Source organism: Cydia fagiglandana, chromosome 17, assembly GCF_963556715.1.
Source record: "Cydia fagiglandana chromosome 17, ilCydFagi1.1, whole genome shotgun sequence".
NCBI classification, from domain to species: Eukaryota; Metazoa; Arthropoda; class Insecta; order Lepidoptera; family Tortricidae; genus Cydia; species Cydia fagiglandana.
This window is the reverse complement of record NC_085948.1, coordinates 3,252,687-3,279,307: the sequence shown is the minus strand read 5'-3', so window position 1 is coordinate 3,279,307 and position 26,621 is coordinate 3,252,687. Positions and strand designations below refer to the sequence as shown.

The 26,621-nt window shown below is 37.3% G+C and overlaps 1 protein-coding gene and 2 long non-coding RNA genes across 4 annotated transcripts in view; 1 reads left to right on the top strand and 2 right to left on the bottom strand.

Annotated features, from left to right (window-relative positions):
- The window catches only part of LOC134673003 (uncharacterized), a 95,421-nt gene extending 93,235 nt beyond the window's left edge, over positions 1 to 2,186 (bottom strand). Inside the window, exon 1 of the long non-coding RNA XR_010099398.1 lies at positions 1,775 to 2,186. This is a non-coding gene — a long non-coding RNA (uncharacterized LOC134673003). The remainder of the gene's footprint in view (positions 1 to 1,774) is intronic.
- The window catches only part of LOC134673004 (uncharacterized), a 503,466-nt gene that overhangs the window by 143,355 nt on the left and 333,490 nt on the right, over positions 1 to 26,621 (bottom strand). The gene's annotated exons all lie outside the window — the stretch shown is intronic.
- LOC134672975 (uncharacterized) overlaps positions 3,545 to 26,621 on the top strand; it is a 234,413-nt gene continuing 211,336 nt past the window's right edge. For both annotated transcript variants that reach the window (XM_063530934.1, XM_063530933.1), the window contains exon 1: positions 3,545 to 3,711. The gene's annotated coding sequence lies outside the window, so the exon portion shown is untranslated. The remainder of the gene's footprint in view (positions 3,712 to 26,621) is intronic.

Genomic DNA, 26,621 nt, shown 5'->3' with positions numbered 1-26,621 from the left:
GGCTCGGCCCTAATAAGAGTGTTTGGCCTGTCATTAAACTCAGTAATATTGAACTAATGATAGCATTGTCATTCTTTCCCAGCCAGACCCATTAAAAGAAGATTCCAGAGCTTTAAAATAATGAAAAGCCCATTTCTTCCCAAGGGACAACATAGATAGTGTTGTACCGCGGTAATATTCCTAAAGGATGATTCGGATTTAAAAAGTTGTTATGGTTCTGATCTTATAGTTTATTTATTTATTTGAACATTATTGCAAAAAATACAAATAAAATGTACAAATGGCGGACTTAATGCCTAAAGGCATTCTCCACCAGTCAACCATAGGGCTAAACAGAGATGTAATAAAAACCGGACAAGCGCGAGTCGGACTCGCCCACCGAGGGTTTCGTACTTTTTAGTATTTGTTGTTATAGCGGCAACAGAAGTACATCATCTGTGAAAATTGAAATTGAAAACTGTCTAGCAATCACGGTTCGTAAGATACAGCCTGGTGACAGACGGACGGACGGACGGACAGCGGAGTCTTAGTAATAGGGCGGCAGCAATGCAGTTGGCAGTAATGTTGCACTGCAATACTGTCTCAGTAATGTTGGTATAGATAAGTAGCGAATCAGAACTGTAGGCTGTGTACAGTCAGCAGCAGATATACCTGAGCGGGCAAGGTGTCCAAGAAAACATATACACTTCAATCGTCACAAAAATAAGGACATCTTAGTTGTCATTTTCACTTAGGCTTTCAGTTCGTCACATATACCTTAACTTCTGAGTTTTTCTTTAACACATACACCCTTATTTAATCACAATGACAATAACGGTTAGAATGTCAGTGGTAACTAAGCGCTCAAATTCAAGCTGCTGCCATTAATACCTACACGCACTGCAAATCACGTACGTCAGCAGCCAGGGTGCCACCAGTTGCTAAGCAGTTGTTATTTCAATGGTAACTAAGCATCAACATTTTATCTGTTTAACTTTAAAATAAATACTGTAGCACTACGAATTGACACCTCCTTTCTTAAAGAAGTATTTTATCGTTAAGTGTCAAACTTAGACAATAAATAAGTAGGTTCTACTAGAATGATCGGTTTTTTATTTTAACTGTCATATGCGGCTGTTCTTCCAAACCGTAATAGAGCATATTATATATGTTAATATATTTATTTAGCCCGCTTATTGTACTAAAATATACTATACAGGGTGGCCCATTTAGATCGGCCAGTATGGGAAAATCTGATACTATAAGATATACACCGATCTCTTCTTAGGAACCATGTCATCGATTTTAGTAACACGAAAAACTGCATTCATACATTTTAAAAAAAATGTGTACTCAGCTTGGGAATCGAACCCCGAACGTTTTGAAAAATAAAACTAAGACTATTTCTATTTAATATCGATTGTGTAGGTCTTAAGCTTAAATGTTACTATGAAATATGATGTCTGAAATTAATAAAATGCATTGTTTTCATATCCTTTAATTTAATTTAGTAAGTTTTCGAAGAGACCACCATTTTTAGGGTTCCGTAGCCAAATGGCAAAAAAACGGAACCCTTATAGATTCGTCATGTCTGCCTGTCTATCTGTCCGTCCGTATGTCACAGCCACTTTTTTCCGAAACTATAAGAACTATACTGTTGAAACTTGGTAAGTAGATGTATTCTGTGAACCGCTTTAAGAATTTCACACAAAAATAAAAAAAAACAATAAATGTTGGGGGTTCCCCATACTTAGAACTGAAACTCAAAATTTTTTTTCATCATCACGTATAGGACGTGTGGGGTATCTATGGATAGGTCTTCAAAAATGATATTGAGGTTTCTAATATATATTTTTTTCTAAACTGAATAGTTTGCGCGAGAGACACTTCCAAAGTGGTAAAATGTGTGTCCTTCCCTGTAATTTCTAAAATAAGAGAATGATAAAACTAAAAAAAAATATATGATATACATTACTATGCAAACTTCCACCGAAAATTGGTTTGAACGAGATCTAGTAAGTAGTTTTTTTTAATACGTCATAAATCGTAAACCGCAATTTTATTGTAGCTTGCTGCTATGGAACCCTTCATGGGCGAGTCCGACTCGCACTTGGCCGCTTTTTTCTGCACAGGAGTAATCTAAGTAACGCCCACTGCGAGTTCAAACCTATTACAACGTTCTGATAGAAAGTCGTACATACGCTACATGTGACATAGCTTCAAAAATTATATAGCATAAAACCAAAAGATACAAATTATGAAATTAATAATAGATATGAAACCCAAAAAATATAAAAAGCTGTAATCTCTAGGTGCGTACGACTGAGATTTGAACCCGCGGTCTCTGCTTTGAAAAGCAAACGCCTTTTACTGAGACCACAACGTGCCTTGACAGTTGGCTCTAAATTCCGCTTCAGTTAGCTTTCGCTATGTGTCATTCGTTTTGACGATTCTGTTAAAAGAAATAGTTTGCAGTAAGTTGACCGAGAGGCTCCTGTCAAATGGTTGAAGGATAAAACGTGAGATAGATGTATGTGATGACAAGACTGTACTGCTTTCGATGATTGTCAAAACGCTTTACCTGAAATTAGCATGGCTATCTTTCATTCAATATTCGACCATACTTGTATGCTTTAAAGTCTATTTTTCCATATTGTTCAGACATATTTGACACGTTGACCGCTTAGATACCATTGGTTTTTTGACAGCTAAGGTATCAATGACTTGTTGTAAGTGTAGAAATTAATGAATAGCGACTGTTAAGATATTTGTGACACGTTAAGCGCTCACAAGTAAAATACTGCTATGACAGCCAACAACTTTTTGACAGTTTAAACGTTTACCTCTCTTTGAGCACCTGGAGTGTATAGTGACTTCTGCTGCTGACTGTACCTACTGTACCTACTTATAAGTCGTACGACGTACAATGATCTCGAAAAGCATCATAAAATTACTAGCGGAGGAATTCCGTAACAAAACATTATTTTAAAGTTCCCCATCATTCCCATCAAGTCAGGAATATTTAGGAATGTTACTGGGAACGGCGCATCACTAGAACGGAACAATGCACTATTGTCAAGATGCGCTTTTGCAAAGTGAATATAAAAATTTCACAGTTCAATCATCTAAATGTCGAAACAATCGTCTCCTTCCCACCCGCCTAATAATGAATCTGCTCTCCCTCTCTCCTAGACGCAGTGATATCGACGCAGCCTTATCACAAACTACTACCAAGCGAATTACGACGTTATTACAAAAGCTTTAGGTTTATATTGTAATGGAGTGTTAAGAGGTTCACATACCTGAATGACCGTAGGTTGTGGACTCTGGGATTCGAGAATGGACCGCTCACGTTCATACAAAGATCTTGTTACGATTGCTTACATAATCGCAAACTTAGTAATTACCAGTGTAACAGCGCTATGATTACCCATAGATAATATAGATCTAAAGATCTCGGTACTGTGGTTTTATATAGTTTATTCGCTAGCCTTCTGTAAGCGAATGGAATATCTGGCGTTCGAAGGCGCGCCAATCCGCCAATCACCAAAGTCAGTGTCGCTCAGAGCTCGGACGTGAAAAGACGTGTTGTCGATTCTCCGAACGCTCCTCTCGCGTGTGCTTAAAATCGCGAGTGTTTTAATATCCTCGATTAAATTTCTTTGATTTTACTAGGTGAAGTTTTGATATGTGTTCAGTTTAGTGTTTGAATACGTTGGATTGTTTTTAAAGGTAAGTTTACTAGTTTTTTTAATTGAGAGCGGATGGAATGCTAGCCGGTTTGCCGGACACCGTGGGACCGTTGTTGGCAATCTCATGCCGTTTGCTTGACAGTGTTTTTGTCGTGTTTTGTGTTAAGTGCAAATATGTACGGACTGCATTTATGTATTATCGATTTATGTACTTTTAAATTACGCTAAATGCCAGTGTTCGGTTAAGTTCTTTGGTGTTCTACTATAAGACTAAAGGACAACGCAAAAGAAAACAAAAACTACCTTCATTAAAAATAATTTTTCTACTCGTCGACTATAATTCTTGAATTAAGATTTCTTATACCAAACTGCAATAGGGTATTTTTAATGTATGGGCTCCCAACTCAATTATTATGTTCATATCGATACAGTTTAGTCACCTATAATGAAATTGACCAATCACAGCTCGCCGCGATTGAGAGGACGAAACAAAACCATAGCACAAATTAATTATTTATTTTAGGTTGTATAGTAGAAACAATTGGTTCATAAGTCAGAAACGCGCATGTGACACCCTTAATATAGCAACATCCATAGACTACGAAAACTACTTAGTGTGGCTAGTTAGTCTCCATAGGCTACGGTGGCCAAAATCGAGAAAACAACTGTCTAAAAATTTAATTTAGCGCGGAGCAAGTACCAGGGCCTCATGAGTTACGAGAAGGTGTCGTTGACCAACCCGCCATGGAGCGCGGGCGCGGCGGCCGGGGCGCGTATTAGTATGATGAAGGTATCGCAGGTGCTCGCGTATCTTAGCTGTATACTTTTGGTTTGGTTTGTTTGTATGATTCTGCTAGTTTAAAGTATTATTTTCGTTGACTCGTAGAAAAAATATTGTATACAATAGTGATATAATCAAGCTTTTCAATCTCGTACCTTACTCGGTACTCGACTGAAAAACTTTCTATTATATCACGATTGTATAAAATACTATTACTTAGTTCCTTGATGCATCTTGGATCAGTATTTTAATAATCAAACCTTTAATAGATACTTACATGTTCTTTTAATGTTTGTTGGGCTTAAATTATGGAAATAAAATGAAAGTCCAATTAAAACTGCCAGGAATAAATATGTAAATATAAATACCATAATGAACGGCTTAGTTCACAAGTGCAACTTGACCTAGTGAAGTGTTTTGCAATTTGCAATTATTTACGATTGACTTGCCATTTTGAGCACACATTCCGCCAAGTTAGTAAACAACTAAACACACACATGCTGTATGAGTGTTTGTATGACTCATTCATTACATGTGGTAAGTATATTGTGCAATGATTTAAATGTTTTATTATCAGAGTTCGGAGTTTAAAATGATAACGTGGGTAGAATATTAAACATATTAAGTTTATATTGTTTAATGTTATATAATAGTGTTATCTTGTTTGTTTTTAGGGTTCCGTACCCAAAGGGTAAAACGGGACCCTATTACTAAGACTTCGCTGTCCGTCCGTCCGTCCGTCCGTCTGTCACCAGGCTGTATCTCACGAACCGTGATAGCTAGACAGTTGAAATTTTCACAGATGATGTATTTCTGTTGCCGCTATAACAACAAATACTAAAAACAGAATAAAATAAAGATTTAAATGGGGCTCCCATACAACAAACGTGATTTTTGACCAAAGTTAAGCAACGTCGGGAGGGGTCAGTACTTGGATGGGTGACCGTTTTTTTTTTGCTTTTTTTTGTTTTTTTTTTTGCTTTATGGTACGGAACCCTTCGTGCGCGAGTCAGACTCGCACTTGCCCGGTTTTAATTTAAATGCTTTGTTGTTACTACTCTTACCGCCTCAGTTTAAACACAGATTGCCCGATTCGAACTTAAAGATACGTCAATTAATAGATCTAGAAACGATATGTGTGTCATGTGTCAGTGTCAAAAGTGACGTTTTTGTTTGAAGAAACGTCACATTTGACACTGAAGTATTGAATCCATATGTATCGTTTCTAGATCTATTAACTGACGTATCTTGAAGTTCGAATCGGCCCGTGTGTAGGTTGATGTTGTAGGTTATTGGACTTCGTTATCATTATCAATAATGGCTCGAAATTAACCGAGTGATAACACTATCACTCGGTTAATTTCAAGATAAGTACATTCTAGGTACTTACCTACACTTTAAGTAGGTATAGGGTTTGCAATCCGGATCCAAAATGTATGAAATTATCTGGATCCGGATCCGCGGATCTTCCCATACATTTCGGATCCGTCGTGCAAACCCTAAGTAGGTAGCTAATGTAGCTATCATAATAATAACACAACATGTTGGTAGGATTTTTGGGTGTACTGCAGCTGCAGCGTGACTGCCACAGTGTTGCAGCTGATAAACGAAACTAGCAATATCACTGTCAATATCCTTGATAATTGGTCGCAATCTGAATGGAATACCTAAAATTAAGTATTAATACCAATCTTCTTTTCGACGTGGTCACTTGTCTGAGTTTTTACGTCCATTCATGTATTTTGCCCTAGTTAGAAGACTGTCACAGACACAGAGTCAAATAATAGTCTCATCTGAATGTAATGGAGTTAATGTTGAATCATAGTTGGTACCTACTAGGTACCTAGCTTTTGGACTATAGTTGATTGATTTTACGCTACCTATTATCTATTGCTAGGAATTGTTAACTTTACTCGCCGCCACTGATAGGTAGGTAGATCCCTACTATTCCTGAATTACGAATCACGGCCAACCTTTTATTTTAATTACTTAACTCGTAATCAACCTCTCCCACGTCAATTAGTGAAGGTTTCCGAAGGTTGACGGCGAATTGCCAGTGAAATGCCATTGTGGCTTGATCAGTCCATACAAAACTATTGAAACCTTTCTCCAATATGTATTTCTTCATATTTTTATGCCTAAACAACAATACAGGCGAGCGTAAAACTCAATTCAGTGGCCGATTTGCCCTAAGGCCCACTAGTGGCCACTAGGCCCGGGCCTAGGGCGGCAAGATATTAAGGGGCGGTAAATTATGACAAAAAATTCGCTGATGATGACAAGAAATAACTCAAAATGTACTCAATATGATATGATAGGGGCTGACAAAGGGGCGGCTACGGAATCTCACGGAAGTTTGCTTATTAAAATCGTTTGTTAGCAATTATAAATACCTATGTATAGTCCAAGTAGGTAATTAATATTGATTTAACAATCCCTGCAAAATTCAATTTGTAATACTTAGTTGGAATAAATAAATAATAATAAATACCAACATTTGCATTCTTCATGCACGCTACATTCCACAGCTCGAAAATAGTCCGAATTAGCTTCTTCGTTAGTGTTAAACACGTGTGAAATTACACATGCTAGTCATGTTACATAACGAACATTTTTGTCCTCCTTTTGAGTTTGTCTATCCATTCCATCTAACATAATGTGGGATATACATTTAAAATTTATATTATTATTTAGTATGTAATTGAACGAAAAGCAATTACTTACTCAAACCCGTTAATATTTAGGTCATAGGTACTGAGCAACTTTTACTATGGAACCGAAAACGTGGGAAAAAGCGGCCAAGTGCGAGTTGGACTCGCCCATGAAGGGTTCCGTAACAGCAAGTAACAATAAAATTGCGGTTTACGGTTTATGACGTATTAAAAAAAAACTACTTACCAAATCTTGTTCAAACCAATTTTCGGTGGAAGTTTGCATGGTAATGTACATCATATATTTTTTTTAGTTTTATCATTCTCTTACTTTAGAAGTTACAGGGGGGGAAGTTACATTTTACCACTTTGGAAGTGTCTCTCGCGCAAACTGTTCAGTTTAGAAGAAAATGATATTAGAAACATCAATATCATTTTTGAAGACCTATCCTACCTACCCCACACGTATGGGTTTGATGAAAAAATTTTTTTTGAGTTTCAGTTCTATGTATGGGGAACCCTAAAAATTTATTAATTTTTTTCTATTTTTGTATGAAAATCTTAATGCGGTTCACAGAATACATCTACTTACCAAGTTTTAATAGTATAGTGCTTATAGTTTCGGAAAAAAGTGGCTGTGACATACGGACGGACAGACAGACAGACAGACATGACGAATCTATAAGGGTTCCGTTTTTTGCCATTTGGCTACGGAACCCTAAAAATTGGATGTTTCATACATTTTGCTGGTCTGATGTTGAAATATCATATGGGAGTCAATTCTTTTTTTGCGATTTCAGGTTTGGCCCCATAGTAAAAGTTGCTTAGTATGACCTAAACATTAACGGGTTTGAGTAATTGCTTTTCGTTCAGTTACATAATGTATTAAATATCGTTTAAAAACTTTAAAATAACGCGCATAGTCTGGTATATCAAAATTAATGAGCCCAAACTCGATAAAACTTCTATAGAAAACTTCTCTCTTCTCAGCATATTTCCATCCACTGCTGAACTCGTTCATGGAATTCCATGTTGTTCTGTATGCGGCGGTTCTATGCCAGGTCGGCCCTGCCGTCTTTTTAATGTCGTCCGACCATCTGGCTCGTGATTTTCCATCCCTCCGTCTTCCCAGTCGAGGGATGGAAACCTCGTTCTAATCCCTTTGTACCCCTTTGTGTTCCTTTGTACAACATCCCAACGAAAACTAATAGTAGGTACCAAACATTGATAATAGTTGTCATGTAAGAATACAAATATTAATGAACCAACCTACCGTTAGCAGTCTGAGCTAGAAGTTGTAATTTTAGGGTATGTAGGAGTTTTGAAAGAAGAAATAAAACAGCTATCAAGTGGTTAGTTAGTGGTTGGCTAGTGGTGGTGGACTCGTTAGTTTTTCTTTCCTTTATTACATCCCTAGATATTATGTAACCAGCCGGGTACATTTTCCTTAGTTTCATAGGTTTACAGGTTACATAGTAATCTTATCGAGAGAACCCCTTCGCCCCAGCGGACATTATACAGAACAAAGCTATCTTCAACTATCATTGTTTACCAAGCCACATCCCTAACCTAACATAACATACCGTGGCAAATCAAATATTTGACTTACGTATCGCGGACTTGAATAATATTTGTTTGGACGGTTATGTCACCTCACTGAAAGGATCTGTAAAAATATGGGTGCACAAATCATCTCAAATATATGTCCCATAATAACTCTTATATCACCGAATTAAGAGCTATGGGACATATTTTTGAGTAATATGTCTACAGCCATATTTTTACACTTGACTGTGCAGTCGTATTCACAAGCCAACGTTGCAAAAATATATTAACACCCAACACGCCCGCTCTAATTACATGTACGGATAAGTACGAGTGAAAAGCACGATATTTTAATGATATCAGTTATACGGAAGAATGCCGAAATCGAGGAGTTGGTGGCCGGACCCAGTATCATCGCGAAACGAAATCCCACAGACTTCGCTGGTTCGGTCACCTATTAAGAATGGGAGAGGATCGGGCTGCCAAGAGGGCATACCTGGGAAGACCGACTGGTGGCCGCCCGGTAGGTCAGCCCAGAAGCCAGCCAGCAGCAGTAGCTGGGGAGACAGTGTGGAAGCGGATCTGCGTCAGCTTCAAGCCGATAATTGGCAGAAAACGGCGCAGGATCGGGAAAAGTGGCGTGCTCTCGTTTCGGAAGCTTAGACCCTCATTGGGTCGCTGAGCCATATTAGTTAATTCAGTTACCTATACATTTGTGAGATGTCATCACTTCAAGATCTTGCGTCTCACGTCTCGCGTCAAAAATATGTTTACATTTTTCGCCTTATTAACAAAGGAGTAAAGTATTAGTGGGAGTCCGCTGGATGCGGGTGGCGCAAGACCGGTCATTGTGGCACTCTTTGGGGGAGGCCTAGGTCCAGCAGTGGACGTCCTCTGGCTGATATGATGATGATGATGATGAAAGTATTAGTGTAAACATATCTTTGACGCCGACTCCATCTTTAAGGATGACTCACGCTAGGCCGTGCCCCGGCCGAGGTGTCCAACATGTCATCTTCTATGCCGGCTGATCGGTGCTTTCCATAAAAACCGGGCAAGTACGAGTCGGACTCGCGCACGAAGGGTTCCGTATCATAATGCAAAAAAAAACAAAAAAAAAACGGTCACCCATCCAAGTACTGACCACTCCCGACGTTGCTTAACTTTGGTCAAAAATCACGTTTGTTGTATGGGAGCCCCATTTAAATCTTTATTTTATTCTGTTTTTAGTATTTGTTGTTATAGCGGCAACAGAAATACATCATCTGTGAAAATTTCAACTGTCTAGCTATCACGGTTCGTGAGATACAGCCCGGTGACAGACGGACGGACGGACGGACGGACGGACAGCGAAGTCTTAGTAATAGGGTCCCGTTTTACCCTTTGGGTACGGAACCCTAAAAACGAAGCGCTGGAAGCTCCGGCCCGGGCCTAGCCCGGTCTAGCGTGAGTCATCCTTTAATCACCATTGAGTGACATTTCGACATAAGTTCCAAAAACCTCATTGTTAGATTTGTTAGGCCGAACTTCGAACACACGACCGCCGGTTGAAATTATACTACCTACCGAAACATAAATTAGCAGCCGTATTCGAACAATGAGATACGTCAAATACTAGATATTGAAACGATATGGATTAGATATATGTCATCAGTGTCAAACAAGTGTCAAAAGTGACGTATTTATTTGAAGAAACTTCAATTTTGACACTTGTTTGACACTGACATATCTAATCCATATCTTTTCTAGATCTATTAACTGACGTATCTTAAAGTTGGAATCGGGCCGTAGGTATTGACAGCTTTAAAGCGATTGCCATGTTGGTGAAAACCACGTTTACAATCCCCAGCGATAACCGTATATCGTTAAACAAAGCGGAATGGCCATTGACTTATATCTCAGGACTGGTCTTCATCATCTCAGCCATAAGACGTCCACTGCTGAGCATAGGGCTCCCCCTTGGACCTCCATACGTGCCGGATGGGGGGTGAATGCCATAATCGCCACGCTTGGCAGGCGGGTTGGCGATCGCAGTCGAGTACACCGAATTTGAGGGACGCTGCTGCCCGTCCATCGGTGGTTTTGGACGTAGTTTAAGGCCTTACGGGCACTAAAAATGGTACTAATTCAGCGGTGTCACTCACGAATTCGAGCCAATCGTGCAGTCTAACGCAACTAGTTGCGACCAATCGCACGCGTGATACTAACTCATCAACCAATCGCGTTGTAGCGTTGTCACACTTGTACTGGCCCTATTCATGCACCATTCTTATTGCCCGTGAGGCCAGTCCTAAGATATACGTCAATGGTAATATAGCCATAGGCGAAACACGTCCCGTCCCAACCCGGGCTCCTAAACAGATTACTACCATAATATAATGCCGTGTGAATCCTACAGTCTTGTCAACATTCTCTACCCCTGTAATATACAGGGTGGAACATTTCTAGAGACTGAACTGAAAGGATAGTGTTATCTATGTGATCTACAATCGAGTTATTATAATCGTAAAGCTGGAATTAAAAGAGAAAACAAAATCATTAAAGTAAAATATATTTATATCAGTGACAACCCTACAAAGTTTTACATTTTAAATTGACACATGTCATTCCGATTTTGATCGCACTTTTAATGCTTGACAGGTGATCTTTTTTAATCTAGACTGATCGGAATGTCACTAGGTAGTTAGAGTTAGACCGAGGTAAGTCTGAAACTAAAGTCGCACCAATAAAAGTCTGCAGCGGATTTGCGGATTGTGCGTCATAATTTCATACAAAGTTTGACGTTTAAAATGGCACTTGCACTGCGTGGGCTATCAAAATCGCTGCAGACTTTTTACGGTCTGACTACATTTTGGTAGCACATGCAACGCAAACTTCTATGACATTATGATGTATAAATAACACTGGCACTGCCTGTGCTATCAAAATCGTCGCAGGCTTATCTCGGCCTGACTAATAATTCAGGCAGGCATTTCCATAGATGAAATCAAATGGAGATCAATCATCGTTGCATTTCAAACAGATGACCGATACCCATACACATTTTTTTAACAAAAAGCTTCAAGAGAAATTCTAGTGGTCCGCCCCCAAATTTATTTGGTGGACGAAAGCTGACGAGCCTCAGGCAGATGTTCCCGCTTCAAACAAAATGCGCCTTTAAGGTGGTCGACTCTGGCTTTGGCCGATAGTACGTATATTCGGGCATTTTCAAAGTTCTTCTTACTCCTAATCCAAACTGACGGATTGTTTATTATCCTTCCAAATTAAATGATGTAATGTACCAACAGGAACACAGCTGACCATTTGTGAATCTTATGCCTTTAATATAAGGTTCTTAATTGCCCAAATGGCCAGTTCCCTATATCAACGGTGGGTAACTAAGATTAATAGGAGAGCCTTTGCTAACAAAGCCCTTGTCATCTGACGTCACATTTCCTTATTAGGTACGCACTACTCTAAGTATTATTAAGTACGTACGTGGAGAAGGTATGTAGTTGTAGTAATTAAAGACACATATTAATTGTTATTCTTGCTACTTTAATGACTCATCTGATTTTTTTTTTTAATGAATCTCAAGCAGTTTTATCTCTTACGAAACCGACGTTCTTTGAGGGGTGAGTCGTCGTACTAAATGTATGGGAGGGCTTGAAGTTAATGTTTGGGATATTTCTGCTTTTTTATTTAAAAAAAGTTATAAATGTAATTTTACTCATTGGGTAACGCACTTTCGATATCAATTTGAAGTTTTCTGATATCTGTTATATTTACGCAATTATCGCCTGGCCACACTTAACGATTACACCCTGTATACCTAAGGCACAGAATAAATAATATTTATTATTTATTTAAACTTTATTGCATAAGCACAGGAAAAATGTACAAATGGCGGACTTAATGCCTAAAGGCATTCTCTACCAGTCAACCATTGGGTCAAACAGAGACAAATGTTGGTGCAGGAGATACATAATTTATAAAGAGAAATGTAACCGAGAAGTCAAATATTATATATAATAGTACTAGGTACAGAAGGTTCACTAAGAGTGACATTCCATTTCCAACTACAGCTGCAATACTGTTCATTTTACTATGGAAATTGACAATGACAGCGACGCGTTTCCATAGTAAAATGAACAGTATTGCAGCTGCAGTTGGAAATGGAATGTCACTTTAAAACGCGTCTGTTACGACAGATATTACCGCAAAATGGCGCAAGCGCGAGCAGGCATCCGTTCCATAACGGTGCGCGGCAACTACTACTGCTAGACACCAAAATTGGTGTGGGCCGCATACACTTGTAGCGACGCGACGAAATCGCAGAGTGAGCCACGCCTGACCGAGTTGTGTAATGAAGGCGGACATTTGAAGAGCGAAGACTTTATTCGATATTAAATTGATCAATTGTTGGCACTTTTTTGCCCCCGAAAAACTGGGCTATTTATCTATTTTCGTCCATGTCAGACTGAAAATTACCTCTTTAGGGCCTTAAAAACTTTCCTAACAGGCAAATTAAGGTTGATCGCCCATCGATCAGTCTCTGACAGGATTCCGCAAATTTTGCGGCTCTGAACCGGATTATCGATAAAAGTTTAACCAAGTTAATCGTACTTTTGACAAGAAATACGGATACGGCCTACAAAACTAATTATATCTAGGGATATTTAGTATTTACTTCTTTTAAATAAGTAAGTATAAACAAAAAAACGGCCAACGCTATTGCAAAAAAAAACCATTTTACAGTCTGACAAAAAAAGAGTAGAAATTAAAAAGTGGCAACACTGTAGTGTCGTCCCGTTCTCTTATATAAATTGATTTGAAAGGGACGACACGATAATGTTGCCACTTTTTAATTTCTACTCTTTTTTCCAGGCTATATGCCAAAAATACCTCACATACCTTAACAAAAGAGTTGACACTCTTTAAACTGCTGGAAACGGGGGAAATAATATGAGTAGGCGCGTATTTTGGCATAGCTGTAGGGAATAGTGTATTAAACAACATACTAAAAGTACCAGAGGGTGGGGCTGAAGCTAACGGGTAGGGCGTAGTTTAAAGGTCCCTTTTTATAGTTTTCTGTAAATAATTCGTAAACTCAAGACTCGAGACAACTTTTCCATCTTGAAGTTCAACCGGAAATGCTAGAACTTATTAACTAACCAATAACACAACAATATTATGAAAGCCGGTAACTCATAGAATTGGAAATTCCAAACTTAATATCGACATACAAACACTGCACTCGTGAAAATAACAGAGGGAACGTTCAAAGTGTTTCCATAAATCAATCGACTCGACGCAGCCGTTCGCGATATAAGAGATGTAGACTGAAATATGCAATCTGCATCAAAGTATTTTATAGATTTGCTGCACATATGAACATTTGGGAGCAATGGAAATGGATTACTTCTGTAGATAAATTCATGGTCTAGTTCTTCCTTTTATTTCGGATACTACGTTAGCAAAAAAATAATCCTTATGATGAAACCTTTCGACCGATACAGGGAAATTTATTTTCTCGCGTAGCGGATTCGATTCCCGGTTCAACCATACTTTAAAAATCTATAAATGCAGTTTAAATTGTTTTTCAATTAAAATAATGTATTTCAGTAAAACGTTCCATCTACAATGTTCAAGGTATGTACTTTCCCTCCATGTGGTAATTGGTATAGCCGTGGGACGCCCTGTATACTCCTAATTAAAAAAAAACAAAAAAAATGTAAAAAGAGCGCTCTTTACTATTGAAGGATTGGCTATGAAAAGAAGCTGACTGAGTCACAAGTAAGGCCAATATTTTGATTTTTTTTAACGTAGTAATCTGAGTCGGCCGGCAAAATCCGGCCCTATTTCTCATTACCCTAAATTAATATTTTGAAAATAATCCCGAACCCTTATATACAATTCCTATAATCATTTCAATAGCGCGATGTAGAAATCGCCGCTCCCGGTATAGCGCCATCTCGCGTGATATTTGGTAAACATCGTTGTATGAAAGCTATTCTATGGAGGTACGGACGCGAATAATATTAACATAGTAGAGGATATTGACATTATGGAAAATATTTCTACTCAAAATCATGAGGACTATCGATTTATAAAGAAAAAAATGTGCCCCAAAAAATGACAGTTTTGTAACGCATTTTCACATACATTTTGTAAGGACAGTTAAATAACTGACACCCAAAATTTTTATGAGAAACTGGGGACACTTTTTTTCTTTGACTTATTCAATAGTACTCATGATTCTGACTCTAAATAACCCAAAAGTTCGAAAAAAAGTAAATGATATACCATTTTTTCCGAAAACCCTCATATATTAATCGTAATTCAAATAAAGGCCTAAAAATAGGTTCTCAAGACATCATTCACAATTCTTCATCTTTCACTCCCAAACATTGGTAAACGATATTATCACGATCATATTTCAAGATAGCTAAATTCAATTTACAAATTCAATTTGCGAATTCAATTGATGATATTAATGGAATAAAATTGTGTTTTCAATTGGCTCATAAAAGATTCAATGACTTGAGAGAGACGTCTCAAGACTCGTGTGGTAATGCTTTTATGTTATTAATATTTCGTGTGAAAAGGCATTTAAAGATGTCTGAATACACGCATTTCAAAGACTTATTTACGGCGTTTGAATTTAAAATTTGATTATTTGAGATTTTTATATAAAGAAAGAAAAGTACTATAATTAGTTCGCTTTATAGCATTAGAAAGACTACGAGATCTTGACGTGTCAATCTTTTAACTGCAAAACGCTTTAAAAATCAGTAGCTATTTATAACCTATTTATGAAAGCAATATAATATAAATAATCGTATATGTAATTGTAATTCATAGATAATTGTTACATATTTGCCGTGACTAATTTTTCAAAAGTGTTTTTCAATAAAAAGACACGTCAAGATTGTTTCCCTTTTTTCTAATGCTAATAAACGAAATTGAAATACTCCTAGTTATTAAGGGCATAAAACACAAGTAGTACAATACAAAAAAAAACCGGGCAAGTGCGAGTCGGACTCGCGCACGAAGGGTTCCGTACCATAAAGCAAAAAAAAAACGGAAAAAATGCAAAAAGAAAACGGTCACCCATCCAAGTACTGACCACGCCCGACGTTGCTTAACTTTGATCAAAAATCACGTTTGCTGTATGGGAGCCCCACTTAAATCTCTATTTTATTCTGTTTTTAGTATTTGTTGTTATAGCGGCAACAGAAATACATCATCTGTGAAAATTTCAACTGTCTATCACGGTTCGTGAGATACAGCCTGGTGACAGACAGACGGATGGACGTTTTACCCTTTGGGTACGGAACCCTAAAAAAGTACAATACAAACCATACTAGCGTCATAATTAATACATCGGCATCGTTATTACAGACCTGACCTACCAATGTTTATAGCCGGCTGTCAGATGTAATCAATTTATTGGGAGGGTAATTGAAGTGTTTGTTGGTTACGCAGAGACCAGACCCTTAGACTAATGAACGAATTGTTGGGTTATTATAATATATTAGGTATTGTCTGACTCGGTCAACATCAATAGCAAAGGATGAAACAAAGTACCAAAAGTATCTTTCCAAATAGAGATAAATAATAAGTTTTTGGCAAAAATTTCATTTTTGGTACAAGCTTTTATCGCTGTCAATTCTAAAAACCCCAAACACAATTAGGTTTCGTTGTTTTATCACATAGTTCCTCCTCCGGTCTCCATCATCAGATCAGCTCGATGACACCATAATATTGCATTGTCACCTGACTTAACGTATGTATGCAAAATTTCAGCTCAATCGGAAACCGGGAAGTGGATCAAATTTAACTTGCAAGATTTGATTACACACAGATAGACAACGGTCAGGTGAAACTGAATAAAAGCTTGTAAAGTTGTAATAAAGGGGTCCCTTTGTTACCAATAAAGTCTTAAGTCATAATGTGTTGTTTGTCATATTATCATTAGTTCTAAAACTGAAACCGTTAACTTTTCAGGATTTTCGTAAGGTTATCCTATAGATAGGTTAGGTTAGCTTAGGTTTGTTTTATGATTATGACACCCCTGAAAAGTTACGCGTTTCTGAGTAAAACGAATTACTTACCTACCTAATATGACTAACGAAAATGTGGACAAACAATACATTATGACTTAAAACTTTTTGGGAAACAATAGAGATCCATAAAATATATTCTACAGTTCGTATTACGTCAGATTGTGAGATCTGACAATCTAACAAACTACTACTCGCATCACAATCGGTGTACACGCGCGTACGCGGAAAACCGGAGGAAATCTGAACAATAGGCGTCCTACACGCGTACATCACGGTATACCACCTACTAAATTATCACACGCTTGTGTAGGCAGGCTTTAACGTGTTATATAAGTTATATAACACATCTGCCAAGGATTCTTGTTTCCTAAATGAGGGCCATATTTTAATCTCATATTCATAGCACACGTCAACGTACTTGAATAAGTTACCTAGAAAGCATTTTGATGTCATATTTATAGGCCTTTCTGTCTTTAAGCGGTAACTTAAGGTATTTGAGACTACAGACTAGTGAAACAATAAGGACTGGTATATCCGTGTATACCGGGTGTGGCCTGTAATATGAACAAAAAATTTAATTGCAGGCTGCACTCCTCATACTGACCAACATTTGTTCAGCGACTTTTAAAAATAACTTGTGGTTTGATTTTTAATACACTTTAAAATTTATTCTAACACGCAATGTATTGCGAATTTTGTTATGTTTAAGGCGAGACAAGCAACGTCAATCACAGTGATATGGCGCGGCGATGGCGTCCATTGAAGATATTTATTTTGTATGAAAAATATGGAGTCTAAATACCTCATAATTTTTAAAAGTTGTCGAACAAAAGTGTCACCGTTGGGGAGTACAATCTATGTTTTAATTTGTTTGCTCGTGTTACAGGCCACACCCGGTATAATGTCAGCTGTACACACTCGTCGAGAGCTATATTATGTGTAAGAGAAGAGTGTATCCTCCTGAGACTAAATTAACATTACAATGTACATAATCGTGCAATCTAATTTGAACTTTTCGTGGACCAAATAAAGTAGCATTTCTTTTGTTTCATTGCTTTTTAAAACAAACGAAATTCGTTCCTATTTACTTATAATAAGGTTCAAATTAAAAATTTGATAACTTTACATGCTGGATCTTACGAGGGTATAATATTATGTAGAACAATTAGACTTATGTCTAATAGGAAAAGTATTCCAAAGTGGCAGATACTTTTGGAGCGTCGTTTCATCCGATTTTTGAAGGAAGCGATCATGTTCTGGTTGACATTCTTTCTTATTTACTAGTGTCTGATATTATACATATATAGTGCTGGCCTTGGCAGCTTGCCTAAAAAGAACGTGATTCAAATACATACCTCGTAAAGGATTGTTTTAATTCAATCATGTTGATTCGTTAACTTCTTAAGAATAATTTATTAGTCTTACCTTTATTTAGTTTTTTGTCTGCTTTTGAGTTCATTTTGGCAAATCATCGTCTACTAACTTCATGTTGGAAATTAGACGCAAGCGGTATCCAGACGGGATGATCAAATCGACCGATTTAATAAGAAATGAAATTGGCGTCAATCATCAATTTTCGATTTATGGTGATATTTAGAGCCCTCTAAATTGAAAAAATGCCCTACAACGAAAATACTGGCGTCACAAATTGGTATTCTTGCGTCCGCACCTCATTTTATCGGTAATATCGGTCATTATCGGCGGTTGAATTTGGCGAGCCAAATTAGCGTTTGCGTCCGCACGCCCTGATTCGATCGCGCAATTTAATCAGAGTGAGAGAGTTAGTTATCTTAGAAGTACTTTAACTGTAGGTAGGTAATACAGGACCTAGCTGTAAATCAGTCCGTATTTGGTATTCCATAGCTGCAGATCACGTAAGCTCTCTTCAAATTGAGGAGACCTTCAAGAATATCTAATCTTGGAAAAGGCGACAGTGCTATTATAGAAGATACTTTATTTGCAAATGCTGACAATTTTTCGTCTTAGCTACGTGACTAAGGCCCACTTGCACCATTCCACTAACCCGGGGTTAACCGGTTAAACCAGGAGTTGCCATGGTTAGCCATATAAATTGATACTAAGGTTAATAGTTTAACCGCTTAACCCCGGGTTAGTGGAATGGTGCAAGTGGGCCTAAGTATGATTTTTATTATAAGTACAGTCTAGTGAAATATTCATTCGTAATCTGTGACTACGTAATCGGACTAATCGGGTGTACGATGTCGGGTGTAGAGATTCCAGCTGGTTTAATACAAATTGTATTAAACCAGCTGGAATCTCTATATTCTTAGGTAATTAGGTAATATACACGAATATTATTAACTATACATCAGTACACCCGATTAGTCCGATTACGTAGTCACAGATTACGATAAATCCTAGGTTTCTAGTGTCTCAACTAACCTAAAGATATAATCACACCTAATACTTTAAGTACTCATGACTCAACTTCTAACATACACCAAGGTCCCGGTCCGGTTATGCCCACGGATTACTGATTCAACGCATATGGATGTAAAATGCAAATTTTATGCCACAAAGTTCTACGTGCGATAATAGACGTAACAGCGCAGGTCTTACGGGACACATGTTTTAATCATGTACCTATTCGCGTTCGCTTTTTGGTGAATGAAAAGGAATACCAGTTATAAGGATATAACTTTTATTAATTAATTACAGTGAGACGCCTCATTCTGTTCTCGTATGTTTCTTTTAATGAATGTATTAATTATACAGGATATTGACTCTTGGAGACCCTATACATCTCTAAGGATAACTTGATAAACTATATAATCTTATAGTTCTGACACCTAGAGACATTTACACCTCTAAATATTATAGATTTTTTGTGTGTGTTTTTTTATCTGTATTTTGTATGTAATTCGACATTAAGAGACCATATACATCTCTTAGTAATTGTAATACGTTAGATTGAATTGTTAGTTTTAATTTATAAAATTGTTGATGTTATTATTTTTGCTTTTATGTAAATTCAATGTTGACGTGTAAAAGTGCCCTTGTGGCCTATTTGCTGAATAAATGTTGATATTTGATATTTGATATTTGATATTTGATTTTTCTTGATTCCGAGATTTGTTACTCTACTGGTTACCAGTGGCGGCGCGTCCATAAAAGTCGATTCCCACCGGCTTGCCTGTTTTTGGACGTTTGAGCAGAGTTGTAAAGAAAATATGTAAGCCAAATTAGCTCCGGCTTGCCTATGGATATGTTTGACGCGCCGCCACTGCTAGTTACCCACCCAAGCCTTTGGGTAAATCCGAAAATATAAATAACCTTAATCTGTATTCGGGGTTTGCCCGTCCACAACTAGGTCTACCCAACATAATAGGCTGGGTGGGTAATGGTGTAAAAGTCGATTTAATTGACATGTTTCACAGGTTTTTGAAACCTGTGCCGACACGTCCATTTGGTCGTAATGTTTAACGCCGGCACGTAAGTAGAAAAACACATAAAAAGCAATAAAAAATAAGTATAAACACATTATAAAAAAACTAACCTAGGGTGCCGCCAGCAGCGGGGCAGGGCCCAAGCTGCCGGTGGTCAGGGCCGCAGAGAGAGGAACCGGCGGACTATCCGCGCCGTGTCCAAGATCACCGCCTTCTGCATCTGCAAAAATATATTTATCATTATCATTACCTAAATCAAGACAGCAAATGTAATTATCAAAATAAGGGATTTATCAGACATTTACAAATCCTCTCATGGCAACCCTAAGCTCAAATGTTACACGCGATAATAGACTTAACAGCTCAGGACACAGGAGTCACATAGGATTAAACTCGTGTGTCCAACATTCAATTTGGCATGCTGATATGCGGCGGTGTTTTACATCTGTAACTAGAACTTGTTGAGGCGAAATTTAGGCGACTGTACTTACGTAGTGTACATTCGTACACGTAGCTTTGAAACTTAGGAAATCGTCTATCGTGAATCTTAAATAGTGATCTGTCGTGAGATATACCGGGTGTGGCCTGTAACATGAGCAAATAATTAAAACATAAATTGTACTCCTCAAACGGTGACACTTTTGTTCAACAACTTTTAAAAATTATGAAGTATTTAGACTCCCTATTTTTCATATAAAATAAATATTATTTTCAATGGACGCCATCGCCACGCCATATCATTGTGATTGACGTTGCTTGTCAAGCCTTAAAGTGACATTCCATTTCCAACTGCAGCTGCAATACTGTTCATTTTACTATGGAAATTGACAATGACAGCGACGCGTTTCCATAGTAAAATGAACAGTATTGCAGCTGCAGTTGGAAATGGAATGTCACTCTTAAACATAACAAAATTCGCAATACATTGCGTCTTTGAATAACCTTTAAAGTGTATTAAAAATCAAAATACAAGTTATTTTCAAAAGTCGCTGAACAAATGTTGATCAGTATAAGGAGTACAGCTTACAGTTAATTTTTTGCTCATATTACAGGCCACACCCGGTATTAACCTTAAATTAATAAATTAAAAATATGGATATACATCTACAGCTCGAGCCAAAGCAACCATGTCGTTTAAAACCGGGCAAGTGCGAGTCGGACTCGCGCACGAAGGGTTCCGTACCATAATGCAAAAAAAAACAAAAAAAGCAAAAAAAAACGGTCACCCATCCAAGTACTGACCACTCCCGACGTTGCTTAACTTTGGTCAAAAATCGCGTTTGTTGTATGGGAGCCCCATTTAAATCTTTATTTTATTCTGTTTTTAGTATTTGTTGTTATAGCGGCAACAGAAATACATCATCTGTGAAAATTTCAACTGTCTAGCTATCACGGTTCGTGAGATACAGCCTGGTGACAGACGGACGGACGGACGGACAGCGAAGTCTTAGTAATAGGGTCCCGTTTTACCCTTTGGGTACGGAACCCTAAAAAGCACGTGATAGTATTAAGGTTCAAATTCATATGACAGCTTGTTCAGAGAACAATTCTGCCGCCTTAAGAAAAAAAACCATAAGTGACAATTTTTGCGAAATTGAGTTATTGACACCCTCGAAATCAGGAAGAAAAATGTGATTTTTCTATCTAGCAGTTATTTCTTTATCTCTAATAGGTCACAATTTAGACAAGCATAACTACACACCATTTTGGTAAAGTTGCTGCCTTTTAGAGAAAGAAAAAGCATAAGTATATATTCATAGACAGAAAAGTACTAAATTGACGACTTGTGTTGTTTTTCCTTTGTCTTGAATTTGAGGCCAACAATTATTTCACAAGAAGAAAAACCATATATTGGTATTTTATCAAATTTCTATGTAAAAAACCCATAAGTCGACAGAAATGTTCATTATTGTTAGTATAAAATAATTATTAGTCATAACTCTCGGAATCTGAAAAAACACAAGTTGCACGTTATATTTTTTCTATCTCGTATGACTCTTCCTTATGCTTTTTCTGCTTAGTGTCGGTTTCAAAAAAGTAAACTTGTGCTTTATTTATTAAACGTTGTGGTCAGTTATGTTTTATCAGGCTAGTAGGTAGTCTCCTCTCCGGTTCCCTTAAGGACAGATTTCGGCCAGTTCACTCGGCGCGCGCGGCTTGATATAGGTTACTTTCCTTCGGAAGAGGTTGCGCGTACGTCGCACGTTTTAATGACTCCTGTGTCTACTTCGAAAAATATTAGAAGTGTTAATGTGTATACGTGATTGTAATTTTAAATTATTCGTAAGTATACTTATATCCATGTTACGTTTGTCACCTTGTCGCCTATTCCAGATTTTGCCTATTTTTTAAAAATAACTTTAGGTATATTTGTCGCGGTCATTCTAGTACCTACGTTAAGGCTTGGAGCGCGTATTTCATTTCATTTATTTATTATATTCAAATGTATATGCGTATCTAGAATTACCATTACCTATTTATTTATATTGGTGTTAAGTAACTTGTCTATTGAGACTGGTGTTGAGTACCTACCTATTTTACATAACCTAACCACGAATTTAAGGTACAATGGTTTGAAATAACGTGGCTTTAAGTTTCGATCCTATGTATGATCACTCCGGCACCACCGAGCTTAATGTATGTTGCAAAGTAACACGCACAGTTTTACATTGGCACATGGCTTAATTTTATTACATGATACACCGCCCAGTCATGCTTGTTCATGAAACAGGCTTTTCCCAACTACTTATTTTTCATTATGTTTGTTTCCTGAGTATTGCTGTGTTGTAATTTTTATGATTGCATGTTTTGTTATGATAAAATATAATTGATAATTTTCTGAGTGTTTGAGCTAATATTTTAAACATATTTTATTCTAAAAGTCAAAGGCTGTTTGTGCTTGCTTCTTGGCAGTGGGTGTACGCTTTTTTTTGTTTTTGTTATCACTATCAGTTTAGTAACGATGCGGCAGTCATCCAGGAGCAGACGATTGCTTCTTATGGCCAGAGGTGAAAAACAAGATAATAATGTCGGGCCACAAACATCAGAAGCGTCTCAATACATTAAGGACTAGTACTTAGTACAATCTACTTGTACCTCATTTCAGTTTTGTATTACATCATGACATTTTAAAGGTATCTGATAGCATTTGTACTTATGTAATTAGTGCAATCTAATTATGGAACTTTTTAGTTTTATTAATCAAAGATCTCTAAAAGTATCTCATTTGTTTTCTTTTAATAAATAATTCTGATTCTTCATCGTCTTTTTATGAATTATTTTAACGAGATAAATCATAATTTGAAGACGTTAACTAAGCAAAAAAAACATAAAGTGCCCAATTGTGCTTTTTCAGCTAAGAGATCGGTCAGTAACATAAGCACAACTGTCTACTTGTGTTTTTATTTCTTAGATATCGTAATGCAAAACTAACACAAAAACCATAAGTACACACTTATGTCATTTAATATTAGTAAAGATATTTTTATTTTATTTATATTACGAAGCAGAAACTATTTTTTCTGAATAACTTATTTAAATAAAAAGATAATCGAATAATTTACTATGCAGAAAAATTCTACACTATTACTTTGTTCATTAACAAAAGTTTCAACTTCGTACTTTGAATTTAACCTATTTGAACAGGAGTGCAAAGTTTTTTCGCTTTTTCTCGAAACTTACTTTTTGTCAGTTATGGTTTTTTTTCTTAAGGCGGCAGAATTAGGGTGGTCTTGTTTTTTGAGATAACAAAAACGTGTTATCTCCGAATGGGCTGATTCAAGAATTTGAACCATATAATTAGAATGGTAAATTTGCTTTTTAAATGGGTTTGTTCCCGTTACTTACGTCGGGGCTATTAGCAGTAAGCATTGTAACCGCTGCACAAACGAAACAATATCTTTTTCACCTCAGCAGCTGGAACGCCTGGAACAAGGGTACTTTGCTTCTTAAAAACAGTGAGCAAAATGCGATTTTGCTTAGAGTCATTTTGTCTCACTCAGTGAGCAAAATCGCATTTTGCTCACTGAGTGAGACAAAATGTCATTCAAGTGACCTTTATAGTCAAATGTCATTTCAACATGCGGGGTCTAATACAAGTTAGATATACTTGGGTTCTATTATCTCTGTCCCTCTAGATATGTTCTCACTGCTTAGGGTGAAAAATTTTGTGTACTACACGAGATCAAAGTTATTTACATCTCGTGCGCTTTTGAATCCCTTACTACGCTCAAGATTCTAAATTAGATTCACTCGCTACGCTCGTGAATCTATTATAGAATCTTTCGCTTGCACGGGACTCAAAATAAGCACTCGAAGAAATATCAAACTTTGATCTCTTGTTGTACAAATAACTATTGTTTAACAGATTAGGGTCCGAGCCCGAAAAATTCACCTGAGATTATTCATACTATACCTATATTTCAGATCAGTCAATCTTACGAACTCTTTTATGGAGCCTACTTCGTCTAAAGAACTAAATCACGCCCTTTAGATAAGGACCAACCGTTACATCCTACAATAGTTTCCTATGAAAAATTAGACGGGCATATAGAGATAAGTCTCGACACCAACAAAGTACGCCATTACAGGCTCGGTTAAGCCCGCCAACTTTATATAGCCATAAATCTAATGCGGTCACAATATTTTAACCTAAATTTACTGAAATTATTCGCTTTCGCTAAGTACATGCAAATCCATGTTGATAAATTATAGGTATGGTTTAATTAAACGGCTTAATTTTTCAAAATAGGGATGTTTCATAAAAATAAAATTAATTAATTTACAGCGGTATTGAAATCAAAGCGAAAACACGCTAAAAAACGAAAGAGTGGTTTATGATGTTTTTCACTTCTAACGCTGGAGTACGTATTACCCATCTGCAAAGAGGGTTAAAATTTACGCAAACTAAAGAGTGCGTATACTTTCTATTGCCGCTGTAACAAAAAATAATAATAAAAAAAACTAAAAAAGAGAAAAACAGACCTCAAAAGAATAAAATAAAATATTAGGTAATCATCCCTTTTATAGTGCAATCGAATTTCGTATAATTGCGAGCACAGGATCCCTTTTATATGCGTTACCAACTGATATGTTTGAAGTCGGTGCCAAGAAGTTTTAAGTACCTATGTATTGTATTGATTACACTTTTAACCCTTGAAGTGGCAGGAACCGGCTCCCGGACAATTTATGTCATTTAAATTTGAAATTTGTTTAATTAAAATAAAATCGAAATTACAACAACTCAAAATTATCAAGCTAGGTTCGAACTTCGAACACACCTTACTTAATCAAGGTCTATAATTAATTAATTACACAAACGGGTCTACCGCGATATAATTTCATTGCGGATTATATCGCGGTAGACCCGTTTGTGTAATTAAATGTGTACGAAACGCGAGAGTTTAAAATGTTATACAACGTCTTTAAGTTTTAAATTTAGAATCCTATCCTCTAAAACCGGACAGGATACAAAGGATGCACTATTATTGGTTGACGAGGGACCGTATAGCACCGTTTAGCGCTTGTTAGCTCTGATACTACTGGCAAATGCTTTATAAAATGGCGGATATCACAGGACATAATTTGCCCCCATTCGGCAGCTGCAATTTGTGAAATTCGGGCCACGGTCTAGCGTGACTCATGTACCCTAACGCTCTGGTTTCCTAGGATAGCGGTGCCGTCATATAGCGGCCGCCTCCATACAAAATACTACTTCATCCGTATACCAGGTGTGGCCTGTAATACGAGCAAAAAACTAAACTGTAGGCTGTACTCCTCATACTGACCAACATTTGTTCAGCAACTTATAAAAATAACTTGTGATTTGATTTTCAATACACTTTAAAGTTTATTCTAAGACGCAATGTATTGCGAATTTTGTTATGTTTAAGGCGTGACAAGCAACGTCAATCACAATGATATGGCGTGGCGATGGAGTCCATTGAAGATAATATTTATTTTGTATGAAAAATAGGGAGTCTAAATACTTCATAATTTTTAAAAGTTGTTGAACAAAAGTGTCACCGTTTGTGGAGTACAACCTATGTTTTAATTATTTGCTCATGTTACAGGCCACACCCGGTATATCTTGCCGTATTGTATGGAGACTGCCGCTATATGACGGCACCGCTATCCTAGGAGAATGGACTCGTATGTCGTATGTTTTATGCACATCACTATCGTCACTAAACCTTATAAAACAAAGTCCCCCGGCGTGTCTGTCTGTGTGTTTTTATGTTTGTTCGCAATAAACTCAAAATCTACTGAACGGATTTTCATGCGATCTTCACCTATCAATAGAGTGATTCTTGAGGAAGGTTTAGGTGTATAATTTGTTAACCCGTGCGTCGCTAGTCCTATGGCTCCTCTATACGATGGGCCAGCGCCGGCCACTCCAAGGGACGCATTTATGCGTTAGAGGGAGCAAGTGATATTGCTATCTCATTCTACCGCATGGCTGCGTCCCTTGGAGTGGCCGGCGCTGGCCCATCGTGTAGTGGAGCCACTAGATAGATTAA